The sequence below is a fragment of the Paramisgurnus dabryanus genome, chromosome 17 (assembly GCF_030506205.2).
Source record: "Paramisgurnus dabryanus chromosome 17, PD_genome_1.1, whole genome shotgun sequence".
Lineage (NCBI taxonomy): Eukaryota > Metazoa > Chordata > Actinopteri > Cypriniformes > Cobitidae > Paramisgurnus > Paramisgurnus dabryanus.
The window spans coordinates 2100902-2117551 of NC_133353.1; the positions used below are offsets into that span (position 1 = coordinate 2100902).

A 16650-nucleotide genomic window follows, 5' to 3' on the forward strand; every position below is an offset into this window, starting at 1 on the left:
TGGTCAGTTTTCAGCCACCCTTCTTATAGATTACCGCACTTACAACACACTTTGTGCTCTCTCAACCAGCATTATGAAATGCGTACTGGGATGCTTTCTACAGCATTGTTAAGTTCCCCTGTATTTTATGTTGGATACTTTTTGCCGTTTTTTTCTCAGTTAGGTTGCGTGCACACCAAAGCATTTACGTCGGTGGCTGGCATAATGGTTTCCAATGGAAGTGTGGCGCTTTTCAAAAAGCCAGCTTCTGGCGGGTTTTGTCCACCCTGAGCGCCGAGAGGTGAAAAATATTTCACTTTGTGTGAAAAGCTTAGCTCGTCAATGTCACTCGGCTGTCCAATCACAGTGAAGGAGGGGCGGGACAAATATCACAACAATCAATCGGCGCATTATTATTATTTATTTTTTGGGCCATTTTTGCCTTTATTGATAGACAGAAGTTTGAGAGACGACAAGAAAGTAGAGGGTGGAGAGAGGGGTATGGGATCGGCAAAGAACCTCGAGCCGGGACTCGAACTCAGGTCGCCGGAAGTGCGTTTGCACCATATGTCGGAGCGTTGCCCACTACACCATCGGCTCCGACCAATCGGCGCATTGTTAAGTGACTGATAAACAAAGCAGAAGTAACAGCAATCAGCCGGCGTCCACCGGAGGTTTCAGCCATATTTAAAAGCTGGTGTGCATACCCCCTTAGTCCAATTCATCCTTTTTTTTTATGTAAAGAAATTTTATACATAAACTAAGTTTGTGTTTACATTTACATTTATGCATGCTTTTATCCAAACAACATTACAACATTTATTAATCTTAGTATATTTTTATTTCAGCATTTACTAATATGTTTTTAAAACATAAAAAAGTTGTAACTGTTAACATTAGTTAATGCACAATAATCTAACACAAAAAGCTGTATTGGCATTAACTAACATTAATAAATGCTGAAAAACTATATTCCCTATTCTTAGTTCATGGCAGCTACTGTAAGGCATTTACTAATGGTAACAAATACAACCTTATTGTAAAGTTTTATTGTTATTTTAAGCATAAAGTTTCAAAACAAAGGCTTTAATAAATCCTTTGTGTCAAGAATTGTGATTAGTCATGTATTTTAGTTTTAAGTAATGTTTGCAAATTTTTTAAAGGTAAACTTCACTATGCAGGGAACTAGAAAAACATAAACATAGACACTGTTGCAGACTGAAAACTGAAAAAATTAAAGAAGTCTGAGGTTTCAAAAAGTTAAGTGTGTTTAAGTACCTTGTTAGTTACAAAACAACCACTATCACATCTGTTAACCACAGAAAAGCACAAGGTCTCCCTGTCCTCTCATTACAACAAACTAACAGTCCAGGTGGCGAGTCGGATGGCCCTATGGTCAGAGGTCTGGTGTTGGGTCACTACAGAGTGACCGAGGGTTTCTGGAGGCTAGTCTGGCTCTTTTAGTCTGGCTCTCATGGCCTGGCCTGAGCTGGCCTCTGTGGGGAGGTTTGGCCATCTGGAAGGTGTCAGGGACATTTATTTATACTTGTATTACATAACTTTTTATAGGATGTATAAACAGCTTGTGCCGTAGTACAAGTGTATTTCATCAGGACATAATGTTTATGAGTTTGAAAGCTTTTATATTTGCTAGCATTAATATTTCTCATTAAAGCTGTAATATTTGTAACAGTTTTACTGAATACTCATTAAAAGTGAAACTTATTGCATATACAGTATCTATACACAACCATGATATATATTAGATTGTTATTAGTTATGTTAATAGCATTAACAAAGAAATTTGTACTGAAATGCTTTATCATAAGTCAAAGGAAAACACCACCGTTTTTCAATATTTTACTATTTTATTACCTAAACTTAGACAAATTAATACATACCTATCTTTTTTCAATGCACACGTAAACTTTGCAGAGCGCGTCTTGAATGTGTTAGCATTTAGCCTAGCCCCATCATTCCTTAGGATCCAACAGGGGTGAATTTAAAATTTAGTTTTACTTGTGCCACCATACTTACTCATGTAACTACTCATGTAACTTTAAATAGGGAAAACATGGAAGTGTTTGGTGGCGTTTAAATTCATACCGTTTGGATCCTAAGGAATGAATGGGGCTAGGCTAAATGCTAACACATTCATGACGCGCTATACAAAGATTAAGTGCACGCATTGAACAAAAGATAGGTATGTATTCATTTGTCTAAGTTGAGGTAAGAACATAGTAAAATATTGAAAAACTGTGGTGTTTTCCTTTAAAGGGATGTGTTTTCGTTGTTATTATAATACCTTATTTATCTCCTAGTTTGGTCGTAAAGCTGAATAATAAGCTAGTTGTAGTTTGTATTGAAGCTAGCACACCTTTATTGTACTATCTAATTTTACAAAGCCAAACAGGATCCAGCAGCACTTGACTGCTAGCGGATTCGCCGCTTGCTTGTTTTCAGATTCACATCAGTTTAAGGAGCCCTTCCACTTAAGCCTATTTTGTCAGTCATGTCAGCGTGTGGCATTTGAGTGCACTTTCCTGCAGGTGGCTTTTCTTTGTTGTTTCATTACCCAGAAGCCTTGGCGGGGATAATTATGGCCCGGTCCATGGCCACTTACATCGGATGTGCTTTTTAACCAGGGTTTAGTACCTCTTTCCTCCTCTATACTCCTCTAGAAGAGTCTGATGCTCCAAACCGAAACGCAAACGTCTGAGCGGCAGTTTCTCCCAGCGACATCATCAAATTACCAGGATGTTTTGAAGTAGTCTGGTCTTCTATAATTACAGTCGGTTATAAAGGCTGATTTCGCATGTACAGCTGTGGCATTTGCAGAAAGGGATGCTGCCTCATTTGCATAACAATGGAGAGATAAGAACATATTGTATTGCCTGCACACAATAATGGGTGGAAAGACTGCAACAACAGAACTCAGTGCTTTTGACGTTCTAGACTAGAAGACAAAGAATTTTTACAATTGTGTCTTGACGTAAAAGACTTTGTGGTGATAGTTTGGGTAGTGAATTCAACCCCCAAGTGTGCATAATTTATTATTAATGCAAAAATTTACATAACAAATATAGCTTCTGTCTCCTACAAGGAAATGTAAGATCATGCATCGGATAATAGGTGCTCTTATAAAAGCCTGGAGAATAGTCTGTTCTTTACGTGTATGCGAACATACGTGCACAGTCAAACGCATAGCCTTGCAAAGTATAGTTTGACTCACACATAGTCATACAATGCATGCGCATTTGCGACAAAATGCATTTGGGACAAAAATCCTTGATCTTGCGGCACGTTTTCTTAAAAAATGCAATGGAATATGCAAGATATTTATGCAATTTTATTCAATGAAATTGCGGGAACTTGCAAAAACTGCGGGAACTTTTCAATGATGTTTCACGTCACATAATCACGTCGCTTCATCACGTTCCCATGGCAACAGGGGACATTGCTGTGCTTGTGTGAAGTAAATGCAAATTTTTTCAACTTTCTGCTAAGATATTACTATCAAAATGTGGGGATTATGAAATCACGCAAGCCTCGCATATTTTGCGTGCAGAAATTAGTAATTTATGCGGCGAAAGTGCTGCGTATTTGAAAAAATGCGGCCCCCGCATAAATATGCAGACTTTGGCTGATTATGCGTTGAATCATGCGTTGCATAATCACGTTTTTCTGGAGGGACTGACTCTCCTGGGCTATAAAGTACTACATTATCCTGTAGCCACATGCGCAACCTACACATAAAATGTACGCGGGGTTTTAAAATTTTTGCAGTGTGCGTACAATATGCATGCACTCTTCTGAAAACGAAAATGCGTCACGCGTACATGGACCCTCACGTACACGTAAAAAAAAATGGACAGCACTTTAGTCCTCGTGACAACACCCTCCTATTCGGTAGGCAAAGTTTTCTTTGTGCCTGATGTTGCCTTTAAGTTTAATTTGAGCTATTGCACATTATAATTTACCCATGCATGACTACATGAACTGTAGGTCTTCTTTAGTCATGTGTCCAATGGCAATTTGGGATAAATAAGTTGCATCGTCACTGTACAGTAGGTACCAGACAGGTTTCCGACATAGTATAGACAGATTTGTGGGATCTTCCAGGGTCTGTTTCACACAGTTTGTACAGTCCAGTCATGGGCTAGTGAGAAAGCTTTTAAACTGAAAGTCTTTGACTTAAACCACCGAGCTGGACAGTGTGTCAATATGATGGTTAAGTTAAGAGTCATTAGGGTTGTTTACTTTTACATCTATAAGTAGAAACAAATGTCACTGTCCTTCCGAAAGCTTGTATGTCCAAATTCACTCTTTTTCAAGAAACAGAATAAACACTGTATGCACTTTTAATACTTTTTATTGATGGATTATTAGCAAAATCTACTGACAAACGTAGAGTGACCATTAATAATAAGTTTTGACAAAAAAATGAAATTCACAAAATATGGAGATACAAGATTTCAGGAAGGACAGCGACGAAAAGTCAATTTTGCAACCTTGTGAAGGGTGTTTTTGGGAGACTGATGTTAAAAAGACCTTTTGACTTTTAGCATGAGCTTGAATGCTTTTAATCCAGGCATGATGTGGCAAACAGATATTCATTTTGTTTGAGAGCATCACGTGCATGTGCTTATTTGTTGTTAAGGTGCCATGTCATTGCTTTTAGCTGAATAGACAGTGACGCACAAATGTTCAGAAATACACAACGAACTTCGCTCAATATCATGACTTCCATCATCATCATCATTATTTGGGGTCAAGTGCTTTTAATGGCCGTTGCTATTGAAGTTTCTTGTTTTTCTGGCCATTTATGCTCACAAAAGTATATCATAAAAATCTCATGTTGAACTATAAGATCATACAGTATTCAGTCCTGACTATACATCACATGTTCACAGTTCTCAGAAGGTTAAATGTCAGTTTCTTCAGTGCTCAGATGTTATCATTGTTAACTCAATGTTGACAGCTTGACCTGTACAGAGCACTTTCCTTTTTAGGAAAAGCGTTTCATACGGGTGTAGTAACTTTATAAAGGGTGTAGTAATTACAAAAAATCATGAAAGTCATTACATATCATTACAAGCAGGTGTACAAGTTTGTGTCTGTGTTTGTGTGGTGTGCTTAAGTACGACACACTCATTGTGTGATTTGAGATCACAGGTGCAGTCCTGACCATTTGAAGGGCTCTCAGTATCGAAACACTCTTGTGTCCAGTCTAGTGTGTTACCTATTCACAGTCAGCCTGCTTTGTTCAGGACTATCAATATTAATGTACCTGTCTTTACAGACACCAGCTGGAGAGTCAGACAAGCTCCATTCTGCCAGTGAATAGAGATGCAATAAATCTGCAAACAGCAACTTTACTTTATTCATGTGCTTTCAGCATTTTAACGATATAGAGTACTGTGCAAAAGTCTTTACAGTACCATGCAACCATTAAATTGGTTGTTTTTGCAATGGTATAGTGACCATTTATAATAATTTCTTTATTTATATTACACCTGAAAATGCAGGACCTTTGTATGCAGCATTAAAGTGCACCTATTTTATTGCTTAAAAACAACATAATTTTGTGTATTTTGAATAAAGTTTTTGCGTGGTTTATGGTTAAAAAATACATTATTTTCCACATCTCGTACATTTTTGTAGCCCCAGATATCCTGCCTTTCTCAAACGCATTGATTTTGTACAAAACTCATTGATTTGAAAAGCGCTGTGTCACTGATTGGCCAGCTAATCTGTACGTTGTGATTGGCCTGAATACCTCTGACGTTAGCCGGAAACGTGACGCTCCTTACCATGTTTGAAAGATTCGAACACAATGCAATGCTGACAGGAGTTAACTTGCAGGCTGTGAGTCCAAAGGGGGAGGAATTATGATAATGTCGGTCTTGTCTACATCACCAATCCCAGGAAGTAAACTGTTGCCTACAATCCGTGTGTTTGTTGTAAGTCCAAGAAAAGAGATTTACGCTGGAGACGAAAACTCGAGTCATTGTTTTCTTTGGGGTTTGTACCTTTTGCATATCGTTAACAGGTACTAATACACACTTTCAAAACCAAAGAAAATGTAAAATCGTGAGTCGGAAAATAGGTGCTCTTTAAAAAACAGATTAACAAATAAATATACTGTACATTTGAGCAATAGCTGGAACCTGCAGGATCTCTTAAACCTAAATTTTTATTTTCATGTAATGACTTAAAGGTGCAGTTTGTAAATTTTAGCGGCATCTAGTGGTGAGGTTGCGAATTGCAGCCAACGGCTCAGTCCACTGCTCACCCCTCACTTTTGAAACACATAGAGAGGCTACGGTAGCCGCCACCGGACAAATATGTCATCGTCGGACACAACTTAGTAAAAATTGTTGTCTGTTAAGGGCTTCTGTAGAAACATGCCGGCCCAAAATGGCGACTTCCATGTAAGTGGACCCTCTGTGTATGTAGATAAAAACATCTCATTCTAAGGTAATAAACACATAACGGTTCATTATGAAAGGTCTTTATACACCCCTGATAATATAGTTTTGAATATTATTTTGCATTTCTGTCAAGAGATCCTTTTAAAAATTACACACTGCACCTTTAAGTCTCCTCAAAAGAGTTCAATATGTGCAAAGTACCATGAGAGGTTACACTAAAAACTGACTTTTGCCAGACAAAGCCATTTTGTTCTGTACATTTTTTTTCCACAAATTGTGTATTTCACATATTTCCTGTATTATCTGTTTGTATTTAAAAAAAAGAATATATGTGTCCGTGCGTGCGTGCGTGCGTGCGTGCGTGTGTGTGTGTGTGTGTGTGTGTGTGTGTGTGTCATTAAAACTTTTAAAGCTAAAACGACAAAGCTTCTGGTGACAATACAGTATGGATATGTAGTATGGAAATTTTTCAAATAGTCACTTATTTCTAAATTTCTAATCTATGAGGGAGAGGGAGAGAGAGAGAGAGTGAGAGAGAGAGAGAGAGAGAGAGACCTACTCATTTTTATTATTGTTTTAATGAATAATGTTAATCAAAATGTAATAAACTGTTTAATAAAGGTTATTAAAATATACTTTATCAGACTTCATGGTTCCAAGTAGAACCTTTAAAGGGATAGTTCACCCAAAAATGAAAATTCTGTCATCATTTACTCACCCTCATGTTGTTATAATCCTGTATAAATTTCTTGGTTCTGATAAACACGAAGGAAGATATTTTGAGGAATGTTTGTAACCAAGCAGGTCGGAGGCCCCATTGACTTCCATAGTAGGAAAAAAGAATACTATGGAAGTCAATGGGGCCTCTGATCGTTTTAGTTACAGACATTCCTTAAACTATCTTTCTGTGTGTTTATCAGAACAAAGAAATGTATACAGATTTCTAACAACATGAGGGTGAGTAAATAATGGCAGAATTTTCTTTTTTTGTGTTGGTCAGAAGAACTAATTCCAGGCCTTTATCAAACACACACGCATTGTGTATTAAAAAATGATCGTATAAATTCACAAGATTAGATCGATATCAAAAACCAACACTTATTTTCTTCAACCTGTGGTTTTTCTCTTGACAGTAGCTTTCATTCCATCAGTCCTCATAAACGCACACACATACTCAAAACTCAACCAGAGCTACGGGGTTTCAGCATTTGAAGTGCAGTAAAGGCAAAACCACTCAAACATTTTGATAAACACACACCATTAGTGTTGCAAGTGAAGTGGAGTGCTGGTCAATACGGGCCTGCCCCTCATTAGAGAGAGCACGGTCCTCGTCTGCCAGACCTCCACAGATAATAGGCCTCGCTCGCTCTCTGCATCAGACGCGGGTCTACCTCAGCAATTACCTGTACCTGTTCTCTAGATCTCTGTACAAATCTGACTGTGTGCTGAATGTTATTTTTATTTCAAACATGCTGTTTTTTAATCTTTATCACTGCTTTGTTCATTTTTCTGTGTACACATCATGCACTTTATGTATACTGTATATGAAAATTACATTATACATTACCTTATTTATTTCCCCCTGACAAAGAGTTCTGTTATTTATCTATAATGAATGTGGTCTCATTTGGGTAACACTTTATTTCTATTTTAGATGGCATACTGTAAGTAACTTTGCAACTTGTTGTCAACTAGCACTGACTTAATATCTACTAACATTTTATTGTGATGATCCCACCATCGTGGTCTTTCTAAACATACAGTTTAAGCAATATTCAACCGTTACTAACAGGCAGCAACAGAGTTTATCCCAGCTAAAGCTTCAGCTTTATTCAAAATACAGCATCATAAATAATATCAAGTGCACGGTAATGTTTAATTCATGTTTGACATATATTTCACTATTTTATGTTTCACCTCACAGACTCCATGCAGCATGCTCACTGTCAGAAAAGGTTTAAAACTTTCAGTTGCACTAAAGAAGGTCGCACACCGGACAAGAAGCGCCGCGTCGAGTTGCGCCATGAATCTAAAAACTGAACACACTATTTTCTATGAATGTACATGCGACAGGCGGGGTCTGTCCGCTGTGTCTTTGGACGCTACCTAAATCCTTGTTGCGCCACTCGCATAATTTAACATAAAATAAAATATATTTGTCCCAAATTGTTAACCATTTACATAGGCTGCAAACGCATATTTTGCATATTGAAGTAAACGCTATCAGACTAAGCTGCACTATTTAATGTGCATTTCCAATACCTACAAAACCTATGAGTTGTCCTACGCGTAAAGCGGAGCTTCTCGTCCGGTCTCCGACCCCCTTAAGGCAGTGTTTCCCAACCAGGGGGCCGGGGCCCACAGGGGGGGGGGGGGCTTAGCAGATGTCCAAAGGGGGCTCAAGAAGACTTCAAATTGTAAAAAATTTGACAACACAAGCATTAAAGGGACACCCCACTTTTTTTGAAAATATGCTCACTTTGCTGCCGTACCATGCCTGCAGGAGGCGCATTGATATAACTGAAATATAATAGTCCCCTTGGTAACCTTTAAGAGCAAAGGATTATTTTCGGGCACTGCGTAATATCATTGCGCCTCCTGCAGCCATGTTACGTCAGCAAAGTCCTTGATTATTACGCCAAAATGAGAGTATAGTTCCTAGCCATATCGGCCTAGAAAATCACAACTTTTAATTTTCCGGCGGTCTTAGTACACGATGTAACTACAGAAGGAAAATAAATAGGAAATAGGAAAAATATCTAAACTCTTTGGTTATTTTTTGAGCGCGATTGGTCTAATCAAATTCAATGGATTGTGCTAAGCTATGTTAAAAGTGATACCGCCAGACACGGAGATCGGCTGAATGGATTCCAAAATGATAAAAATTTTATGTTTAACTCTAGGGGAGGTGGAAAAATGTGAAGTGTCCATTTAAAATAAACTAAACAAGCAAAAACCATGATGTTTCTTATGTTTTTTCCCCATTTTAGTAGCGAATATACATCTGTCTGGTTATTTCAAGTTCTATTTAATTTTATGTGGAAAAAACATTGTTGTGGGCAACTAGGGGGCCTTGAAGTGAAAAAGGTTGGGAGCCACTGCCATAAGTTTCCGTTTTGTACCTTTACAGGTAAACTAAGCATAAAACAATGTTGTACCTTTTTGGGTACATTACTGTACTTAAAGGAATATTCAATTTTCTTAAAAGAAAAATTCAGATAATTTACTCACCACCATGTCATCCAAAATGTTGATGTCTTTCTTTGTTCAGTCGAGAAGAAATTATGTTTTTTGAGGAAAACATTGCTGGATTTTTCTCATTTTAATGGACTTTAATAGAGCCCAACATTTAATACTTAACTCAACACTTAACAGTTTTTTTCAGCGGAGTTTCAAAGGACTATAAACGATCCCAAACAAGGCATAAGGGTCTTATCTAGTGAAACGATTGTCATTTTTGACAAGAAAAATAAAAAATATGCAGTTTTAAACCACAACTTTTTGTCTAGGTCCGGTCCAGCGTGACCTAACGTAAATGCGTAGTGACGTAGGGAGGTCACGTGTTACATGTATAAAACGCACATTTGCGGACCATTGTAAACAATAAACTGACACAAAGACATTAATTAGTATCAGTTGACATACAACAACATAGGAACGGTCCTCTTTCAACACACTTGTAAACACCTGGGCGGAGTCCTTTGTAACCTCTTGACGTCATGACGCAACACGACCGTTTCTAGACGAGAAGTTGTGGTTTAAAAGTGCATATATTTTTTTTTGTCAAAAATAACAATAGTTTCACTAGATAAGACCCTTATGCCTCGTTTGGGATCGTTTATATTCCTTTGAAACTCGTTGAGAAAACTGTTAAGTGTTAAGTTAAGTATTGGGCTCTATTAAAATCCATTAAAATTAGAAAAATCCTGCGTTGTTTTCCTCAAAAAACATAATTTCTTCTCGACTGAACAAAGAAAGACATCAACATTTCGAGTGACATGGTGATGAGTAAATTATCTGGATTTTTCTTTTAAGAAAATGGACTATTCCTTTAAAGATCTATTGTGTAGGCTACCTTTGTTTTGTTCCCCTAAATTTTAACTGGTACAAAATTGTCCCTTAAGGTACACAAAATTTCCTTGGTGTATAATATTGTACCCCAAAAAGTACAACATTTCAATCTGTTGAAGGTACAAAAATTAACCTTTGGGGGTACCACCCAGCGACAGAAAAGGTATAGTTTTGTACCTTTTTTTTATGTTTACTCTGACAGTGCAGTGATTTCTTACCCCCTTAAAATCCCTAGTATTGAGATACAGGTGCATTTTTGCTGTTGTCTTTTTTTTTGTCTAAAAAGTTTTAAAGCTATAAGGAACTTGTACAATTTTAAAATGTTTAGTCTAATTACATGCCTGATTAGACAAAACATAATCATCTTTGGGAGAGCGGCCAAATGAACTCGAGTCTCTAACAGGGATGGCGGAGGGACTTGGCTCCAAAATATGCTCTAAATCCTAATCTTGCAAGCCACCGAACGGAACAGCGTTTCATTTTGTTTGTTTTGCCGTGAAACAGGAACAAACATCGAGTACATTAGTGCCGAAATTGAAATGAATGCAATTTACATTCATTGTGCCGGAGAAACGCTCGCTTTGCAACTGAATTGAGAGCTGCAATCACTTCTGGAGAGGGTTGGGGTGGGGGCTCGAAAACTCGAAAAGAGATGGTGAGAGCGGAAGACAGAGAAGATAACACATCTTCTTTCCAGACAAACTAGAAAAATACAGCTGATCGAGCTGCTGCCTACTTGTTTCTCTTCAGACGTGTACTTCAGAGAATTATGTGTACTTCTTGTGACCCTGTCTGTGAAACCCAGCTAAAGTAAATATATATAATATAATAACAAGTAGTTATATTGTATAATATATATATATATATATATATAGTCTTGTATAATGTGACTTGTCACAGAAAGACCAACACTATGTGAACCAACCATAGACTGTAAAAAATATGGAAGTAGTGTCTATGACATCACCCATAGGTTTGTGAAGAGCTTTTTTGAAGCCAATAGTTGGCAGAGCCTACCTTCGCCATTTTGGCATCGCGTCACAGTGCATCAATCGCAAATAACCAAAATGGGTAAAGAGATGGGAAGTGGGTGGATCACTCAAGTGGCCACGTCCTTAATTATGCAGAACTTTAAGAGTAAATATAATTGAACGGATGAGCTCAATGAGCTGTACAGACCCAAACCACTTTTTGTACCAGGCTGTAAACACATTTATTTCTGCTGTAAAGTGGGCCGTTTTAACATGGGGGTTTATGAGAATTGACTCCCTTTTGGAGCCTCTAGTGGCCAGTCGATGAATTGCAGTTTAAGTCACTTCCGTGTTGGCTTCACGATAGAGATCGGAAGAATGCCCCTTAGAACCAACAGAATGTTTTAATCATATATATGGGAGGAAGTGTTGAGATTAACTTAGATTAAAGGATGAAAATCCCAGAAGCTGAATACAGTATAAATCTTTAAAAAAAATGTGTCAAGTTAAAGCTAAGGTCCTGTTGATCCATTGTTGATAGGAACTATCGGAGCTCTGACAATCCACCTGTATAAAAGACAACAGCAGACTCTGGTGCAGTTTTGGGAACATGATATCATGATACCCAAACATAAGACCTCAAAATATTGAGAGATCGATATCACTCACAAAAACCTACACTTTTCAATGAGTGAAGCACTTGTCTGTACGTAGATATAAAGTTTATCGCATGTAAGGAGCCGTGCTTCCCATCGGTTTTATTTGTTGGGGTGAAACACAATAAGCTCCTTTCAATCAATGTCCTCTAGCAGCAGATGAGGAGAAGTCTCCTCAGTTAACATCTTTGTCTCCAGAGGTGTCTCCTCGGTCCTAATCAAAGTGTTTTTGTTGACTCCGGGTCCGTTATCTGAAATTGTGTTTATGCTAAAATGGAAGAGTAACTACCAAGCTTTGAAGCAAAGAATGCTAAGAGAAAACGAAAACCCCAGAGGACGTCTGGAGCAGTGAATGTGAAACAACTTTGTGTTTACCGTTTCTGCTTGACACATACTGCTAGTACTACTACTAGCAAGTCAAAAATATTAGAAGAATTATCAGTAATTAATTAACTACTTATAATACTTATTAAAAGTGGAATTTATATATATATATATATATATATATATATATATATATATATATATATATATATATATATATATATATATATATATATATATATATATATATATATATATATATATATATATATATAAATTAATTAATTAATTATATTTTTTTATTTATTTAGCTATTTGCATTGTTCAGAAAGTATGTGCTGAAGTATTTTCTCTATATTCAAGTGGAATGTTTTGTCTTTGTCTTACTTAGATTTTTTTAAGTTCTTAGCAGATATGTCATCATCTTAAAATACCAAGCACTGTGCTTTCATATACATCTCTGGGCCTTAGGATAGGTCAGAAGCTCGGAGTAATCTGTACATTTTAAAAGTCAGTTCAAGTCATGTTTATGCAGGCATATATGTTTTCTTACCTGTTAGTTTTATTTATTCATCTATTTTCGTAACACACACATTTTGATAAACATCACAGCTGCCCTTTAAATTGGTAGTTAGTTTGTTAAGGGCCAATTGGCAAAAGCAATCCCTCATTATCCCTGCCTGCTAAGGCCATCCGGTCAGCTCGGGGTCCTGAATGAATTATATGTGAATAATGAATTGTGGTGGCAGGCAGGAAGAATAGCATCTCTCCTGTGTAATTGCCTTTGTGTTGTCCCAGGGGAGAGCTTTTTTGGACTGTTCAAACCGCTGTCCTCACTGATCAGCACCATGTGTTTTAATAGCTGCCCTAAAGCTGTATATATTTGCAGGGATAGAGGACATGGAGCTGTTCAGCCTGTCTGCTATACAAACCCATATAAAAGCATGACCGGCCCTCCTGTGGTCGGTTGTTTTTTGCTTGCCCATCAGAAACGGAGGACGTGAAAGAAGAGATAAAATAAGAGATCAGGAAAATCTGTGTAAACAGAAGTGCAACCTAAAGGTTGAGTGTGTCATTTTTCAAGGTTAAAGTAGTTTCTCCTGTGCTAGTTTAATGTACAGAAGTGCAAAGTCAATAAGGTGTTCATAAATTTTAAATTATAAATAGTGTAAACATTGTGGCTCTTTTATTTCTGTAATTTCTGACTTTAAATGGGACATATGAAAATCTGACTTTTTCCATGTTTAAGTGCTATAATTGGGACCCCAGTGCTTCTATCAACCTAGAAAATGTAAAACTTAGTTTTGGTAAACCATTCTCTGCAAGCATGTGAAAAATAGGTTATTGAAATTTGGCTCCCCTTGTGATGTCAGAAGGGGATAATACCGCCCCTTAATCTGCACTGTCCTTAATCTGCACTGTGCAGAGATCACCCCAAAACGGCACATTTTTGCTCAAACCTACAAAGTGGCAATTTAAACATGCTATAATAAATTATCTATATGATATTTTGAGCTAAAACTTCACATAAGTACTCTGGGGACACATCTTAAAAAAGTCTTCTGAAAAGTCCCCTTTAAGCGATACTCCAGCAAAAAATATCAAAATTACTGCATGATTTACCCTCAAGCAATCCGAGATACATTTGTCCTCTTTCAGATGAACACATTTGGAGTTATTTTAGTTAATGTTCTTGCTTTTCCAAGCTAATAACAGTAGAAAACACGAATCAGGGAACAACTTCTGACTTTAAAGCCCAAAAAGTGCATTCTTCGTTCACAGAAGTAATCCACACACTCCAAGGGGTTAATAAAGGTATTTAATCAATGCGATTTTGCAAGAAAAATTTCGATATTTTAAACTTGATAAATTAAAACAACTAGCCTCCGATAACAACGCCATCTTGTACTCATACGATTCATGTCACCGCTCAATGTACCTATCGCAACTAATGCTCACTACGCTAAAAACTCTCTCGTGAATCGTGTGAGTCCAAGATGCTGTGTATCGGAAGCTAGTTATTATAGTTTATAAAGTTAGAAATATGGAAAATCAAGACCTTTATTAACCCATTGGAGCCGCTTGGATTTCCTCTTTGAATGATTAATGCACTTTTTTGGGGTTTAAAGTCAGAAGTTGTTCCCTGTTTTCTTCCATTATAAAGCTTGGAAGAGCAAGGACATTTATTAACTCTTTCACCGCCATTGACGAAATATCTCGTCAATTAAGAGAAAACGCTTCCCCACCAATGAGGAGATTTTCTGTCTTTCTGCAATACCGCTATTATCCTTCCGCAACTTTTTAAACCCGGAAGTTTTGCCCTATGGCAAGCGGCTGCATGTCCGTGTCTGTTTTAAAGATCGCTCTGAATGGGATCTCTATGAAAAGTCCGTCACAAAAATGGAATTATCTCTGCTTTTTGCTCAAAATGTGGTGTTTTTGCAGTACCTACCCATATTCAAAAGCTGATTACAAAAGAACCACTGAAGGTAGGATGAAACGTTTTTTTTTTTTGAAAGCAGAGGGTCTGTTCTTTCATTTGGTATATTGTATGTTTATATATTTAAAGAAGAACATTTTCTGGAAGGCATTAAACTTTTGTGAAAATCATGAAAAACGCTGGCGCTGGCTTGCAACTTTTTTTTAAAAACGCTGGCGGTGAAAGAGTTAAAATAACTCCAAATGTGCTCGTATGAAAGACGATAAACATATTTGTCTCAGATTGCTGGAGCGTGAGTACATCATGGGGTAATTTAGATTTTTGGCTGGAGTGTCCCTTTAAGTGCAAGTTGAATCTGTTTTAGCAAGCAATGGCAGATGGGAAGGGTGCTAAGTTTTTATGTGATGATGTAAGATTTTTAAAATTTTCTTTAATTCACAGCAACATGCACAAAGTATTAGTTTACAATACGTATCATGTATATTTATTTATTAATTTTTTGTGCAATTGGCAGACGCTTTAATTAAAACGACTTAACAGTGCATTACAAAGGCATACATTTTTAGGGCCCGAGCACACCGGGGTGTGAGGACCCTATTGTTCTTCAAGGAGTTATTATTATTTTTTTTCTTTTTCTCCGACTTCAGCGGGACTTTAGAGGGCCTAAACATACTCGAAAACTCATGAAATTTTGCACAGATGTCAAGAGTGATGAAAATTTACATGTGGTGTAGGCTTTAGAATTAGGCGTGAGAAAATGGCTCTATAGCGCCACCTACAAATTTTCAACGAAGCAGCCCTCGGACTGTGTTTGACGTACAATTACGAAATTCGGTACGCGTCTGTAGCATGACAAGACCTACAAAAAAGTCTCTTGGAGCGAAGCCGTAAACCAAACAGGAAGTCAGCTATTCGGAGTTATTTTTGTGATTTGGGCGCAGTTTTTGTCATTTCCAGAAGTCATACTTTAACTAACTCCTCCTACAGTTTTCGTCGGATCATCTTCATATTTGGTGAGTGTCATCTTAAGGCCTTTGTGATGCTAAATTGCGAAGGATTTGACTCTACGTAAAAATTTGTGTCGGTTCTGGCCAGACAAAGTTTGATGTTTTCCAATGAAACAGGAAGTTGCTGGAACTCATGCATCCAATGTCCGATCTGTCCCAAATTTCACATGATTGCTAAGAGTCCTGACCTGAACACATCTACATAACAATTTTCATTTATAGCCATAGCGCCACCAGCTGGCAACCTGAAGGAACATGTTTTAGCGCCACTTTCAAATATTGAATGAAGCAGCCCTTGGACTGTGTTTAACTTACATGTACGAATTTCGGTATGCTAACGTATTATTACAAGCCCTACAAAAAAGTATCTTGGAGCAATGCCCTAAACCAAACAGGAAGTCAGCTATTTTGAATTATTTCTCAGATTTTGGCTCAGTTTTTCTCATTTCCAGCAGTCATACTTTAACTAACTCCTCCTACAGTTTTCGTCGGATCATCATCATATTTGGCGAGTGTCATCTTAAGGCCTTTGTGATGCTAAATTGCGAAGGATTTGATTCTATATTAAAATTTGTGTCTGTTTCGGCCAGCCAAAGTTTGATGTTTCGCTATGAAACAGGTTGCTGGAACTCAGGCATACAGTGTCCGATCTGTCCCAAACTTCACATGATTGCTAAGATTCATGACCTGAACACATCTACATGTCAATAGTCACTTATGGTTATAGCGCCACCAGCTGGCAACAGGAAGTGACATGTTTACAATGAT

General features: G+C 37.5%; 1 protein-coding gene across 1 annotated transcript in view; it reads left to right on the forward strand.

Moving 5' to 3' along the window:
• Positions 1 to 16650, forward strand: part of adck1 (aarF domain containing kinase 1) — a 149328-nt gene that overhangs the window by 115920 nt on the left and 16758 nt on the right. The window lies entirely within an intron of this gene.